Below are 16,890 nucleotides of genomic sequence, written 5' to 3'. Positions count from 1 at the left end.
CTTTGTATTACCAATTAACTGTGATGATTAAAACTGAATGAAAATATAGATTAATATAACTATTTCAGCAATATTATTTTGTATAATGTACAATATTGTTGTGAACTGAAAAATCTTGAAGTGATAACTGATTTGTATTACCAATAAACAGTGATGATTAAAACTGAATGAATAAATAGATACGTATACCGTAAATTCTGGACTATAGAGCGCACCTGATTATAGGTCGCACCCAGCACATTTCGGGAGGAAAACCGATTTTGTACATACACAAGCCGCACCTGTATATTAGCCGCATGCGCCCACATTGAAAAAACGCAATACAAACACGAAAATAACCCATACCCGATACAGTCCAATAAACACAGCCGGCAAAATGAACGGAAAATGATACTGGTACTTAAGATTTAATGCAGACCTGCAGAGTCCGGGTGCCCGTTGAAAGTAATCAAAGGAAAAAAGTGTATATTTCCAAAGGTAAGGGTAGGAAAAATATATATCCACTATATTCGGCCGCATCCACAAACACGTCTCACCTTTACTCCACTTCCCGTCAGCCTGCGTTTGCCCCGCCCCTTCTTCCTCATTTGCTCGTGCAAAACATCAGAATAAGTTTCTAAAATAAATACATTACAAAAATATACAGTTGCAAATACATATTATACATGGTTACACATATTTACAAAGAAAGACGGTACACCGAAAGAGTTTTCAAAGCTTTAATAATAATATTATAACTTTCATCCCAAACCGTGCCTGTGAGGGGTAGCAAAACGCTACTAGCAACACGCTTGCAACACATTAAACAGCAGGGTTGAAAGTTTGGGAAAAAAGTAACGGCTTATAGTCCGGAATTTACGGTATATTATATATTTGTCGCCGATTTACAATTACAACCTCGATAACACTAAATTTTGGGGACCCATAGATCTCTGTTGGGACCCATAGATTTTTGTGCATGCGAGTCCCAGGACCCATCACTTTTCAGAGGTAAAATGAACACTGTGTCACATTTGTTTACAGGCACGGCAAGGGGTCTATAAGAGGAATTGCAACAGTTAATAAGGAGAGCAATTGGCTGAGGTTGACAGGTATGAAATTCATGTTCTTTACCAAAAGGCACGACAATTTATATTGTCTTGTATCACATAATACTTTCGAAGAGTCATTTTTTTATTTTCTGGAGTTGAGTTGGAGCAACTTTTAGGCGATTTCTATTCTCCAAGCCCCCTCCCTCCTGCACGTTTCTCTCTCTCCCCCCTTCCTCGCTCGCTCTCCCTTACCGTGCGCTTATCTCGGTCCACATCGTCAGCATCATTGCCAAGTCAAGTCTGACAGAAGCCGCCTGGACTGATCCAAGCGCCGCTATCTGGTCCATCTCAGACTACGGAGCGCTAAAAAACGTGTGTAGTTAAATATACGGAGGTCATTTTATTTTATTTCGTTTTCCCTTTTAGGTTTTTTTTTTTTTTGCAGGAGATGATGCAATTTATCTCACATTTCCTTCCCCATCTTTTCTCTCTCACAGTTGCTTCGGGACTGTGCTCGTCTTCAACTTGAGGGGCGAAGAAAGACGCTGGGAAAACTCCTCGGAATTCTCCGCGAACCGTGCACGATTCTGCACTTTTGGTGAGCACACTTTTTCTTATTATTATTTTGGTGAGGATGCAATGCAGTTTACGTGTCTTGTTTGTGCTTATTTGAGCGGGTCATGCCACAGTCATGCCGCCAACACAAAACTGGCGAGGAAGAATTGATCTGGGTGGAAAAAAAGTGTGAAAAGCGTCTTACAAGCGTCTTGTGGTTGTTCCTTGTATCTGTGTGATATGAAACTGGGATTGCAAACCTTTTCGAAGCCAAAAACGACTTTTTATGTTATTGATTTCTAGAATAAAAGGTTATTATGAAATGACTATGTTGCGAATATAGTATCACCAGGTCCTAATTATAAGTAGGGTAAAAGCAGGTTCTGTATACAAAAAAAGTGTGAAAAAAGGGTTTCCTTAAAAGCCGTGTCCACAAGTGTTTCATGGTTGTTTCATGTATCCGTGTGATTGAAAACAGGAATTGCAAACCGTTTTGAAGCCGAAAGCTACTTTTTTGTTATTGATTTCTAGAATGAAATGTTATTGTGATATTACTATGTTGTTACTATGGTATCACAAGGTCCTAATGATAAGAGGTCGGGTAAAAGCAGGTTCAGTATACAAAAAAATGTGAAAAGTGTTTCCTTAGAAGCCTTGTACAAGCGTTTTGTGGCTGTACCTTGTATCTATGTGATTTGAAACTGGGATTGCAAACCCTTTTGAAGCCGAAAACTCCTTTTGTTGTTATTGATTTATAGAATAAAAGGTTATTGTGAAATGACTTTGTTGTTACTATGGTATCACCAGGTCCTAAAGATAAAAAGTAGGATAAAAGCAGATTTATTGAACTACAAAAACGTGTGAAAAGCGTTTTCTTAGAAGCCTTGTACAAGTTTTGTGGTTGGTTCTTGAATCTGTGATTGAAAGCAGGGATTGCACATCTATTTGAAGCAGAGAGCTACTTTTCTGTTCTTAAGTTCTAGAATAACATGTCATTATCCTGTTACTAAGTTGTTACAATGTTATCATCATTTTATTAGCAGGTCCTAATGGGTAGCAGAAGGATTGAAATATATAACCACAAAAATATCTGCATTTTGTGAGAGTCACTGACTGATCTAAAATGAAAATTCAATTTTTAAAGTAATTTCAAAATAATTTTTAATGTATTTAAAGACCCTGGTCATGTCAATGATTTCTAATTCCAGTTAGAAATCAAAATTCATAGAGAATGAAAATGACCCATCTCTGAGCTATTTTCATAACTGGTCTGCAGGCTCAGGTGGTCTTAAGGGCACACAGCCTTTTGCATCTGTATCGCGGGTAAAATTTTGCGATTTTTTTTTGCCCGTGGTTGCCCGCGGCACAAAATGCGCAAAATTGGCTAACCCACTGTTTATCCGTGGTATGCCCGCAAAACAGACGCCGGCGACTGTTCCGCTTCCTCATCGCGTCAGTTCCACGTCAATTCCGCGTGTGGACCACGAGTATAAAAGCTGCCGAGCCGGGCTGTAGAAATCATAACCGCTGAAGACACAGTCCCGTGAAGATCAAGATTTCAAGCTATGGCACAGAAGAAAAAGCCAATATGTTATTATTGTAATAGTTTTTCATTTTTATTTTATTATCTTGTTATGAAATGAAAAGAAATGTCAAGAAATAAAAATGGATTAAGACGAGGTCACTACGGTGACGGGCATCCATGTTCACCCCTTGACGTCTCGAGAACAACTGACGTGTGCTCAGGAAATCGCGCTGTATATACGCGGAGAAAGGCGTTTGACCGTCACACGCGTTACACACGCTAATTTACGTGATAACACCGCGATATAGGCGCAGAACAAACGTGCTATGACCGTGCTCCACCCGCGATTACCCGCTAAAATTTCGCGTCCTACCCGCGTGTAACCACGCCCTGGCCGCAGCCGTAGCACGTCGTTCCGCATCTGTACCGCGTCATTACCTCGTGTGTACCACGTGTGCCGCCCGCGGTTACCCGTGGTCTAAAGTTTTGAACAGCGCAAAACTTTTTCGCGCGGCCAACCGCGTGTGAATTTCTTGCCGCGTGTAAAGCACGGCTGTATCTCGTCTGTATCGCAATCTCAAAGCGTCCAACAGTATCTGCTTCACGGGCAGAAATTTCTGGCCATGATTCAGCCTCGATACGCCCGTGAAAGGCTGTGTGACCGGGCCCTAAGGGGCTACCACAGGCACCATGTTGGTGACCTCTGATTTAAAAGGTTCCTAGTTAGTGTTCAAAACTGGACGGCTTGATATGAAAGGGACTTTTGCGGGATGACTCAGGGATGGTATGCTGGTCTAATTTTCATTGGCACTTAGCTTATACTGATAATTATAGTTTACTGTACTTTTTATCTGTTCAATGAATCCTTTAGCCTGTAAAAAGTTAGTTGGTTGGTTTCGATGTATAAAAGACTACAATATTTAACTGTAACATTTAAAAAAAGGTTTCTACTTCGCAGATTTTGACTACCACGGGCTCATTTTAGAATATAATCCCCACAATTAATAAAGGTTCACTATATATTTTTGTCAAGTAAATCGTCAATGACCACAAATAAACATGTTTTACACAACATGTTTGAAGTAAAATTCCAGCTCACTGTAATCGGTACTTGTATCATAAGTATAGTGTTGCTTTTAGTCTGAAAAACTGACCTTTCAAGCTCTCTATCTATAACTATAAATCTAGCTCTATATATTTACCATATTTTCCGCACTGTGCGTCGCTGTTTATTTTTATTAGTTTGCCTGCGGGTGCGACTTATAGTCCAGTGCGACTTATATATGTTTGTATACCATTTAATTATGCTTTTTTTTGCTGGTGCAATTTGTAATCTGGAGTGATTTGTAGTCCAGAAAATAAGATAAGTTGTGACTTATTATGTTTTTTTTAATTGTTGCTGCCAAATTATATCGCTTGTCAAGATAATGGGATGGTGTAATTGTAACCTGTGCAGTCCTTTGAGACAGTTTGTGATTAAGGGCTATACAAATAAATGTGACTTGACTTGACTTTTCATTGCACAACTGCACTATTCTTGTTGATTTTATTTTCATTATTCTTTAGTACAGTTTTCTAAGCACTACCATTTAATTATTGTTTTTCTTTTTGACCCTGACATCTTTTTCTTACTTTTATCCTTTTTCATTTGTTTTTAATTTTTTTTCCTTCAAAGTCTTTATTTTAGTAAGAGTCGCAGTTTTTTTTAAAGTTCGGCGGGAGTGCAATGTATACTCGTGTGTGACTTATGTATGTTTTTTCCTTCTTAATTATGCATTTTCTGGCTGGTGCCAAAAAGTGGAGCGATTTATCGTGTTGAAAATACAGAACGTATATATCCTGCTCTCAATCTATACCTACTTAACTCCCTTTCTCTCTCTCTTTTCTTTCTCTTCTTTTTTTCTCTCTCGTTCTCGTTCTTTTCTCTCTCTTTCTCTCTCTTTCTCTCTCTCTCTCTCTCTCTCCTTCTCTCTCTCTCCTTCTCTCTCTCTTTCTCTCTCTCTTTCTCTCTCTCTTTCTCTCTCTCTTTCTCTCTCTCTTTCTCTCTTTCTTTTTCTCTCTCTTTCTCGTTCTCTCTTTTTTTTCTCTCTCTCTCTTTTTTTATCTCTTCCTCTCTCTTTCTGTCTATGTTTCTCTCTCTGTCTCTCCCTCTCTTTCTCTTTTCCTTCTAAATCTCTCTTCACAATTCATAATATTCAATCGTATGTGAATAAACACATCTGCATCTTTTTTACGTTATTTTTACACGAAAACAATACATCAGCGGAAAACGAACATGTTCTCGTATGTGGAAACCTCCTGGCTTCATCAATATGTAAATCGCAAGAGAGTTAGTTAGGTATTGTTTCAAACACAATAATATTTTTGTAGCTTAGAGGAAATCTTTATAATGCATTTTTCATGTGTAGTGTAACAGTAGGATTTTCTTCCCATTTATTTAGGGGGGGTACTTGTCTGCTGTTCATCAATTAAGCCGGTCGGTCCATTCTGGCTATCTCACACATCCTCCAAGCTCAAACATTCCTCTCCCACACACCATCCGCCGGCATCGCACCTCCCACATAGCCACACTTGCTGTCCTCAGCCGATTAGCCGCGGATGTGCCGCCGTTTACACTCATAATCAACTCCAACGGTGACTGCGGCTTCTCACCAGGCCAGGCCGGGGTGGGAGGCGGGGTTGGGGGACGCTTAAAGGCTCATGAGCGGAGTCATCAAGCTGAGAACGGGAGGTCGTAAAGCGCCGGTCAGTGCGAGAGGTCTCTACCTCGCATGCAAAATTTTGCTCGGTCACGAAAAAAGTAAGGTAAAAAAGAAGGGAGCGAGATTATGCAAACTCAAAAAGTAAGGCAAGAAGTGGAATACCCATGTAAGCAGTTTTTCCTTTATATTATTATTTAGCTGTCAGGGTTTTCGCCTGACACGTTCTTTGGGCTGTGACATGCTTGTCACCAGTTTGAGGTTTTTGCGGCTGACTTGATTTAGCCATACAAATGCAGGGAGACAAATTGACGACGTTTGGACAAGTATGGGAACGCGCTGATTTATCGTTTCAATGCACTTCGGTTGAAAATAACTCAAATTGAGTAACATATTGACACACCATTACAGTTCTTATGGGAAGCTTCATACCAAAAAGAACCGGTGATATGCAAAATTTGTAAAGTAGAAACTTTATTATGATCTAAAACCATAGAACAAACCATATGCCTCTACAGCTTCAAGCTATTGTTTAACAAATAAAAACACTGTATAAACGCTTTATTTTATTTTCAAACAAATAACTAACACACCGTCAAATAATAATAGACTATTTAGCAAATCGGAATGAAGAACACAACCATAAAACCATACAAATTAAACTGCGTTATAGCGAGTGATTACTGTGCCTGTAATTGGATTTATTTATTTATTTTCAGTTTATCGTTTTTTTTTCTTTCCTTAATTTTACAGCCTGATTTTGTTTTCAAAATTAAAGAAGTGGATTTTTGAGTGGTTTAGCTAGAAATGACCTCATCCTTTTGGGACCTTCACGTAAAGTTACCCAAAATATAGTTGCACAATCTAACCAAGTACTTGTTTTTTTCTGATTCAAAAAGGCGGAAAAAATAAGAAAATAAATCCCCTTTTCAAAGTTTATTTTATTCTGCTTGCTTGCAATGAAGGAAGCTTCTACTGACAGGGTGGTTCTATCTTGACTATTGAACACTTGCAAGGAAGACTGCTTATAATGCCTGGGTTGGGTTATTTTGACTTGTATCGAGTGCTTGCAGACTGTTTGCATCATTGTCACTGTCTGCCAATCATTTTGCTGTTTTTTCATTTTCACACCCTTTAGGATGACTTATCTTTTTGTAACCTAGGAGATTTTAAATAAAAAAGGACTCAAGGCGGGACCTTTAGAACAGGTTGTATCTTTACATCTTGTCTGCAATTCTAGGAGATTTGGGGATAGGCCCTACTGGAAAAAAAATAGATGTTGAAGATTTTTTTGATTGGTTTGTAAATTGTGGGAAATTGTTCTTAAGTTATCATAAACCAACAATGTGATCATTAAGAGTTGAAAACAAATTTGATGTGATTTTTTCGGTCAGATTTTAAAATGCATATTATGCATATTAAACAAATGTCTTTGGTGAAGGGGACAGTTGGAACAAATTACTTTTTTAGTCTATTTTTTTGTATGAAAATACCTGATTTATTGTGTTGTTTCAAGCACAATGACTGAGTATTGTTATCCAAAATGACCACCATGTGAGGGTTTTTAACTAAATAACCCAGTTTTTAGTTTTTTTTTTCAATACTGCCCAATATTATATGTTGTAATGGCAAAACAACCTAAATGGGCAAGGTTTAAAACTATATTACTCAAAATTGTTTCATTATTTTAAACCAAATTACGAGAGCACAGCGGAACAGTGGTTAGCATGTGTGTGGCACAGTTCTGAGGTCATGAGATCGAACCTTCCTGTGTGGAGTTTGCTTGTTCTCCCCGTGCTTGCGTGGAAAACCCAAGAACATACATGTCAGGTTAATTGGCCAGTCCAAATTTTCCCGAGGTGTGGTTGATTGGGTGAGTTGTCTGTCTATGCGTGGAAAAGTTTTTTTTCAATAAAACAACTAAAGTTTTGATGTTGTTTGATAAAAAAAATGTCTTGTTAAAATCCAAACGATACCGTTTACAGGTTTTTTTTGTACAATAAAATCCATGTTTTGTTTCTTTAGAAAAACCACCTGATTTGGGGAGGTTAAATCCTAATTAATTGAAGTGTTTTTTAACTAAATTAAACCAATTGATGTGTTTGGCAAGGTAGGGGTTATTTTGGACTGGATAAATACATTCTATGTTGTTTAAAAACAACAGCAACAGACTCGAATTGAAATCAAATGATTATTCTAGTTTATCTTTTTCATATCAAACAATCCGATTTATTGTGTAATTTCAATAAAAATAAGCAATTTTGAGGGTGTTGTCATCGAAAACACAAATTTGTGTTGGGTTTACAACCATTCGATCCTTCTTTTGGGTTATTTATTTGCAATAATACCCATTTTCTATGTTTTAATGGAAAAAACGAGCAAATTTGGTGAGGTTTAAAACTATATTGCTTATATTTCTTGCATTACTTTGGTTGTTTTGTATTTTACAAGATAACGAAACGTTTGATGTTTTGAACCAACCAAATATGACCAATTTTAGTGTACAATAAAAACTGACAATTTTATGAGGGTTTAAAACCAAATAGTCTAGTTTTGGGATGATTTACATACTACCCATTTTCATGTTATTCATGGAGAAAAAAAACACCAGATTTGGGGAGGTTTTTTTTGGTTGGAAAAAAAAGTTAGACCTTCAACATATTGGGAAAGTTCAAGAGGTAAGTGCACAAAAAAACAAGAAACCCATAATGTAAGTTGCATCAAAGCTTCACAGTAAATAATGCATGCAAATTCCAAGAAAGAATGGGCAGAAAGTTCAAGCAGACTTTCACATCTTAAACAAAAACTGAAAGCCTTGTAAGTATATTTTCAGAAAAATGTAAAATGAGTGTACCATCGGTGTGACTGCCTTTTATTAGGGTTGTGTTTAGTTATTCTCATTTTGATTAAAACATTATCTTGCATTTTAATATTAAGTCTGAGTGTTGTCCATTGCAAAATAAAACTCTTGGCCTACTTAGAGCATTTTGAATGATCCATCATAGCTTAGAAAATGTCGTGTTTTAAGACTAAATAAAATAAAGAAACAAACAAATGAAATGAAAGATTAGAGTCTCTTTTTTCATGACCCTACTAAAATATGTTATTTTTACAACATAAATTGATTTAGACATTTGAGTTGTCTCCTTTTTTTTCTTATTTCTTTCCACCCACTTAACAATTATAAAAATCATGGAATTCAGCATTTTTCTAAAATAATCCCCAGCGTGGGGATTTTACATTTAACAAAATTTGCCAGATTTTTAACCGTTTGTCTTCTGTTTTAGTGTGTGTTTGTCAACATATACATGTTTATATATAAACTAATCTTCCTCAAGCATTACTTGAAAATCACCAAAATTTATACATACAGCCGTTTGCTGGACTCAGTTGTTTTTTTCTTTAATTCAATAGATCCCCAGTATATGACATAAATTCGTTCTAAGGTGGAGTTTGTTAGGTGAAATTGTTGTATGGCAAGGGAATAGAACACCAATGCAATCAGCTCATGTATTTCGAAATTTCCAGTACCCCAGGTAAAAACATGAACATTGTATCTACATATTAAATATTAGTAACAAAATAGTTTATAGTAAGTACTACTTATATGTAATAGACGTTTATATAATCAAATAACAGAAAATGGTATTCGTCCTTCTATGATTGTAATTGCGTTGGTGCAGCGGAGTTATTGGGTTAATGCATCATAGATTTGAATGGAAACTGATTTTAAAACGTGCTAGGATTGTCAAGCCCTTTGCATTCTTTGCTTTGTATTCCACTTCATAAGGTGGGTTTCTGTAACCTAAGGGTCTCCTTTGTAAAGAAACCATAGGTACATACGAAAAAAAAAGGGATTTTTCATCATTGAGATTTCCGTCAAAATGTTATCGCACGCATCTTTTCTCATTGGAACTCAAGAGTTAATGTGAAAGTTAAGTTATGATCTTTTACTTCCAGCAGTTTTAAATGTTGAATTGTTGTTTCAAACATAGTATGTCCAGGTTTTATCATAGGGACAGTTTGACATTGGAACAGGGTCAACTTTTTCATTTCCATCATTTTCAAGAAGGTTGAAAAATGTTTGGAGCTAAAAAAAAACAGTCAAACATTGTCCCGGAATGGAGTTCATTTGTTGATCTAGTGATCAGGTGTGTCCTTGTGTGTTCCAGTGGTCACAGTGACCTCGTTCAATAATAACGCTGGCCTTCGAACTGGAGCCTGCCGCTCAATTTCTAAAAGCGCGGGTTAAGCTAACACCGCCGTCACTGTTTGTTTAGTTCACGATAAGTGTTGGGACTAATGTGTTCCTGGAAAACAATTACTTTTCAAGTATCAAGTACCGTAACGCGTTATTAATAAAATGTTGTAACTCGCCGGTCATTACTACATGGAGTGTTGCTGCATTACTCGTTAAATGTAGGGAATGGCGTTGTTCTCCGAATGCTGAGTGATCCTGCATCACCTATCTTGTTGGATATAATCCGTGATCCACTAACAGCACTCCTTGGTTCCTCGACCCTCCGGTCCCTGTTTAAGAGTGTTTGAATTGACTACAAAGTACAACTAAACACAGTTAAAATGGCGCCGTCTCAAACTAAAAGTATATGGATGCTGAATATCTCCTAATGCAGATATGCTCCCTATTTTACAGTATATACCTGTATCTAAGCCAAATTTACAACTATAAAATAAACAATTGCATGTTCTTCATTGTTATTCTACAGTAATACACTGGTGTTGGTGAGATAAGGTCTCGATAGAAGTCACTAGTGTGAGTTGTTACATAGGCGCTGCAGTAGGCTGGAGTTGCGACCCCGCTATTGCTTCCTCTGCCGACACCGCCTCCAACTCTTACTGGACCCAATAGCAATCCACCGAGTACCCAGTGGTCTGGATAAAATAAGTAAAATACTGAAATCAGGGGGCCAGCTTATATGAGTATATTTGGTTGTGTCTTATCAGTCGCGAATGGCAGGCAGCAAATGAAAGGCTTATAGAGGAGAAATAAACTAATTTAATCAATGGGGAATACATAAGTTCAACTTTTATGGTTAAAGTGTACTTAATTTTGGGCTTTTTACTTGTAAAATTGTTTTTACACAACACCATGTGTCAGGATTTGGCACCTTCCCCCAGAGGGGGCCAACCGGGTGTGGAACAAGACACACCTGTGAGTTATCTCTCCACACCTGTTTGTGATTACCCAAACTTAATGGACAACACACTGGGTCGGGTATTATCACTATCTTTCTTTGCCCAGTTTCATCCTGGTTTGTGAGGTTTGGTTTTTGATTCTAGTTGGGACAGCTGTGTTGCATTTTTTACCCTTTGTTTCTTACTTTGTTCCTGTGTTTTGTTATTGATTTCAATTCTTGTTGTTAAGCACCACAGCCTGTAAAAGATGCTTCATGCTTCATGCATTTGGGTTTACCCACAATCATAACACTATGTCTTGAGAAAAAAAGAAAACGTCTTAGACAGGACCCAGAAATGGAGGTGATCTTGTGTGTTTGTAATCCCAGAGACAAAATTGATACGTCGTGTCTCGGCTATGTTTCTGTTTGCAACATCTTTCATAACCCAAAAACTATGAAAGGTTCATCGCTTCCACAGGTTGGTGTACATGCTTTCCTTTGTCTTTTATGCGGCTATTTTAAAACAGTTTAAAAGAGTCGGCTTCAATGAGAGTATCTGCGGTAATTTATAACTACATAGCAGTGGCGGGGTTGTGAATCTCACACCTAGGCCTTGAGTAGTGGTAAGTCTGACTCATTCCCACCCTAAATAATTATTTTATGGCAATAGAGACTGCACGCAGCTTAGTGGTGAGCCCGTCCGCGACACAGGTTTGAGGTCATGGGTTCATATCGAGCTGCTGGACTTCCTGTGTGGAGTTTGAATGTTCTCCCTGTGTTTGTATGGGTTTCTTCTGGGTTTCATCAGGTCTCCTCCCACATTCAACAAAACATGCATTACAATGGTCCTTAGATGTGAATGAACGAGTGAGTTGCCTGTCTCTGTGTGCCCCTGTGACTGGCTGGCAACCAGTTCAGGGTGTCCCCTGCCCACTGCCCAAAGATGGCTGGAATAAGCTCCAGCCCCCAGCATCCTAACTGAGGATCAGCAGTGCAGATAATGCATGGATGGCTATAAAACATTTACTGCATCTAAATTTACTGTTGAGACACATATAAAAATGCATCAATAATAACCTCAAAAATTGCAATATTGTTTAGGAATATAGCCACGCTTTACTCACCAAAAATCTTTTTTATGTGTTTACAAACCACTGTTTCTTTTTTTTATCAAAATGATTTCAATTACTCTGTTGTACAGATTATGCATTTCTGTTCTATCAAGAAGTTATTTTCTATAGCCATTGAAGCCAATGCTGAAAGTCAATCTTGTCCTGTTACATTTATTGCCAAAGTTTTTGTTTGATTTAGGGCTGAAAAAGTCTATTTGACAGAAGCAGTGGACACTGGGATACTATATTTTTCTTCACTTTTGGTTGTGACACCTCTGTTACTGACCCCTAGCCAATCTTAATTTGTGAAACTGCTGATGTTTCCCTAAATAAACTAGAAGGCCCTAGCTCCACCATCTCAAAATCTGATTGGCTAAACCAACAGCTATGTTGACACTTAAATGATGCCACAAGGCCTGCAGAACTAATTGTAAAGGTCTCCGGGTATATTTCTGACTGTGGCAAAAAGTATTGCCAAAATTGTCATTGGTTGAATACTTAAATCCAAAGCATACATCTGGAAGCAGGGCAACTATTGGGAAAGCAATGAAACAAAACGGACAAACAATTTTAAAGTATTTAATAAGTATTCATGAACAAAATATAATTAACATCTTATGATTCAGATATTTTTATGTCATCAGAGAGGACCTTGCAGCCCCAGAGTGCCCAATCCTGCTACATATTTATTTTAAGAGTAACATGCTACTCTTTGGTGTCATTAATATAGTAGCTACACTATAATTGAAGTAACACTATAACTAATGTTTTTTAGTAACACACCCACACTGGTCACGATCCTCACTGATGTTTTTTTTTTCAGGTTTATTTTGTTATTGATGCATTTTTTTACGGTCTCCCAGGTGCTGTATTTTAAGACGATGGGTTACGTAACGGGGACAAGCTGCTAAACGAGATCCCGGTGACGTTGTTTTAACTCGGTGGAGGGCAACCATGGGGTTAAAGTGTTCAGTACTGAATTGTGACACTGACGGCATGAAAGAAAGAATGAAAGACAGAAAGAAAGAATGGGGTGCTTGTTTTTGGTGTTGCTGGGAAGACGGCAATCTGGCAGAGTCATCACAGCCTGAAGAACATGACATGCAGAATGCTTGGCATAGAAAGCCAAATCACTTTTTTTATATGTGACAGATTGTGTGTGTGTGTATGTCTGTGTGTGCACGTTTTGGTGAGCCTCCTCCAGTTGTTATTTGTTCTAGAGATGCATACTTATGACATCAAACATTGAATCTCCATCCGTGCTTCCAGTATGAACGTAGATTAGAGATTTGACCTCAAAACTGTGCTTGGTTGAAGGCCGGGCCTTGTATTCTGTCGTTATCTTTTAATGACCTGTGTTGGCAAGCCAAAATGTGGAGACATCGATCCATCGATTATCTGCACCACTTATCCTCAGTAGGGCCGCGGGGTGCCGGAGCCCATCCCATCCACCTTCTAGCAGTTGGCAGGTGAACTAGTTGCCAGCCAGACGCAAGGCACACAGAGACAGATAACGTACTAGCTAGGGACAATATGGACCGGCAAATGGACCAGAAATGCATGTTTTGGGAATGTAGGAGGAAACTGGAGTGCCCAGAGGAAAGCCACGCAAGCACGGGGAGCATATGAATACCCCCGCACAGGGAGGTTGGTTGCTGCATATATATATATATATATATATAGATATATATAGATATATATAGATATATGTATAAAACGTATAAAATACTGTCCCAACATTTTCACATTGTATCAACTGTTTCATCCTGGCAGGACGTCGTAACTTAAACCTAAGGAGTACAACTTTTAGAATGCGGTTATTATATTATTTTATATATATTTAAAAAAAAACAGGAATAAAGTCTTGAATGTGCAAAGCTATCTTAGAAACTTGGCTGAGTTTGTAGAGGAGCAGTCACAAACTAGCGCTAAAGAATGACAGAAAAAAAATAATAACTCGAACTGTCACAAAAAAAGTTTTCAGCCGTGAAGAGAACCATCGGGTTATTACTGTCACTGCCTGTCTGCCGCTTTGCTGATGATTGTATTTGTAGATTAGTCTGTCTATTTTGCCTCAGGCATGTTGCCAGCCTGCTAAGATATCTTCAGGCATGCTAATCACAACAGGCATATTTTAGGACAACTAAAACTGCCAATGAGGTGAGATATGAGTCTGAGTGCCTGTTCATCTCCAATTTTTGTGGATTGAAAAAAAATGTTGGTGAAGATCTTAGCCCGCCGACACCAATCTTAACTAAAATTGTATTCATCTGTAAATGAGATGTTTTATGAGAGGCTGTTTTAGAAGTAAATCATATTTGCTGTGACATACACTCACACATTTACAAACATACTCTAATAGAGACACAGTCATACCCGTGCACAAAAAACGACTATTCTCTCTTTATATACCATTATAAATTCTCATACATAATATACTCTCTTACTCACAATAGTATACTTTCTTCCCCATACTACTATACTTTCATACACACACGACTACACTTTCTCACACATACTGATATACTCTCACACACCTACTAGGCAAGGCAAGGCAAGTTTATTTGTATAGCACAATTCATACACAAGGCAATTCAAAGTGCTTTACAGAAATGGCAGAGACAGGTTGAAAACACACAATTACAATTAAAACAGAAAAGACATTGAAAATTTTAAATGTGGTTTTTAAAATGCATTAAAACCACAAAAGTAAAAGTAAAGAGTGCAGATAGAACCCTTTTAGTTGCATGCACAGTTAAACAGAGCTGTTTTCAGCCTGGACTAACACTGTCAGAGTAGACGCCTGTCTGACGTCAGACTATTCCAGAGTTTAGCTGCATGGAACTGAAACGCAGCTTCACCCTTTTTAGTCCTGGCTCTGGGCACCAGCAGAAGGCCTGTCCCTGAGGTTCTCAGGGTCCGAGATGGTTCATATGGGACCAACATGTCACAGATGTACTTTGGTGCTAGACCAGGAAGCCAGTGCAGAGACCTGAGCACAGGACTAATATGGTCGTACTTCCTGGTTCTAATCAGGACCCGAGCAGCAGCGTTCTGGACAGTAAACCTTAGATTCTGGCAATGTTTTTGAGATGGTAAAAGGCTGATGATGTTATGGATTTAATTGTGGCTGTTTAAGTTTAGGTCTGAGTCCATTATTACCCCGAGATTTCTAACCTGATTTTTAGCTTTTAAACTAAGTGATTCCAGATGACTGATGACACTTTCTCTGGGTTTTTGTGGGCCAAAGACAATCACTTCAGTCTTGTCTGAGTTTAGTTAGAGAGTTGTTTTGCTACTACTACTCTACTGTAACCCACATACTACTATAATCCTGCACAAACACTATTGTAGACTCTCCCACATTTAATAGTCATAAATAATAATACTACGTATTCCAAAGCGCCTTTGTGGAACACCCAAGGTTGCTGTATATAGATGATAAAATTACAATAAAACTCAAATAAAACAAAAACAAAATTACAACATCTTCATAATTTCTCACACACCATTAAAGTACTTTAGGTTTTCTTTTACACCTTCCGTTGTTCAGTGTTGAATTACTTTGGGTGCTTTTGGTAACCATGGTGATTGATGCAGAGTAATCTGTGTGTATATATTGTAAATTTTGACATAAACTGGAGTTTCTCCCAGTATAGCAGTATGTGTCAGAGTGTATAGTAGTTAGTATAAGTGAGAGTTTAGCATGTGTGACAGCGTGTGTCCAGGTGTGCGTCTTTGTGTTTGTGTGTATGTGTGCGTGTGTGTGTGTGCGTGTGTGTGTGTTTGTGTGTGTGTGTTTGTGTGTGTGTGTTTGTGTGTGTGTTTGTGTGTGAGTGTTTGTGTGTGTTTGTGTGTGTGTGTGCGTGTGTGTGTGTGTAAAGTACTATGTCTCGGAGATTAAGTATTATTGGTTTGAGATTAAGTATTATGAGTGTAAAAGCATAGTAGTGTGAGTGTGTAGAGAGCATGGTAAAACGTGTGAAAAGGTATACTAGTGTGTTTATGAGGGTACAGGTCTCTCTAAAAAAATTGCAAATTGTCAAGTCAAGTCAAATCACATTTATTTATATAGCCCTTAATCACAAAAATGTCTCAAAGGACTGCACAGGATTACAATTACATTACCTGATCTTAAACCAACATGTATTGTGATAAAGTTTATTATTTTCCAGTGTAATGATTAAAATTAAACACACTAACTGAAAAATGTCAGGTCTTTATTGTGTTAATATGAAAGATTTTGGCATACAGCTCATGAAAATCCCAAAAAATTGCATATCATGAAAAGGTGCTCTGGACAGGCTACTGACCTTATCACCTGAGTCAATGAGTTAACTCGACACATCTGCAAATGATTCCTGAGGCTGTTAAAAATTCAAGCCTGGTTCATCACTCTAATCCGCAATCATGGGTAAGACTGCTGACTTGACTGCTGACTAGAAGGCCACCATTGGCACCCTCAAGCGAGAGGGTAAGACAAAAAAGAAATATCTGAGCGAATACGGTTTTCCCAGAGTGCTGTATCAAAGCACCATAATGGGAAGTCTGTTGGAAAAAAACGGTGGCAAAAAATGCTGCACAACCAGAAGAGGTGACCGGATCCTGAGGCAATTTGTGGAGATCGGCTGATTCCAGACCTCGGGGGACCTGAGGAAGAGGTGGACTGAGTCTGGAGTAGAAACATCTAGAGCCACAGTGCACAAGTGTGTACAGGAAATAGGCTACCGGTGCCGCATTCCCCAGGTCAAGCCACTTTTAAACCAGAAACAGCAACAAAAATGTGGACCTGGGCGGCAGTGAAGTAACACTGGATTGTTGGTCAGTGAA

At 38.2% G+C, this 16,890-nt stretch overlaps 1 protein-coding gene across 1 annotated transcript in view; it reads left to right on the top strand.

Moving 5' to 3' along the window:
• The first annotated feature begins 1,319 nt into the window (after positions 1-1,319).
• The window catches only part of LOC148361874 (receptor-type tyrosine-protein phosphatase delta-like), a 401,326-nt gene continuing 385,755 nt past the window's right edge, over positions 1,320-16,890 (top strand). Inside the window, exons 1-2 of the mRNA XM_088342686.1 lie at positions 1,320-1,403; positions 1,529-1,629. The gene's annotated coding sequence lies outside the window, so the exon portion shown is untranslated. The remainder of the gene's footprint in view (positions 1,404-1,528; positions 1,630-16,890) is intronic.

The sequence above is a fragment of the Urocampus carinirostris genome, chromosome 8 (genome assembly GCF_059441175.1).
Source record: "Urocampus carinirostris isolate Australia breed hairy pipefish chromosome 8, RoL_Ucar_1.0, whole genome shotgun sequence".
NCBI classification, from domain to species: Eukaryota; Metazoa; Chordata; class Actinopteri; order Syngnathiformes; family Syngnathidae; genus Urocampus; species Urocampus carinirostris.
Note: the sequence above shows the minus strand (reverse complement) of the source record. Positions and strands in the feature narration are given on the sequence as shown.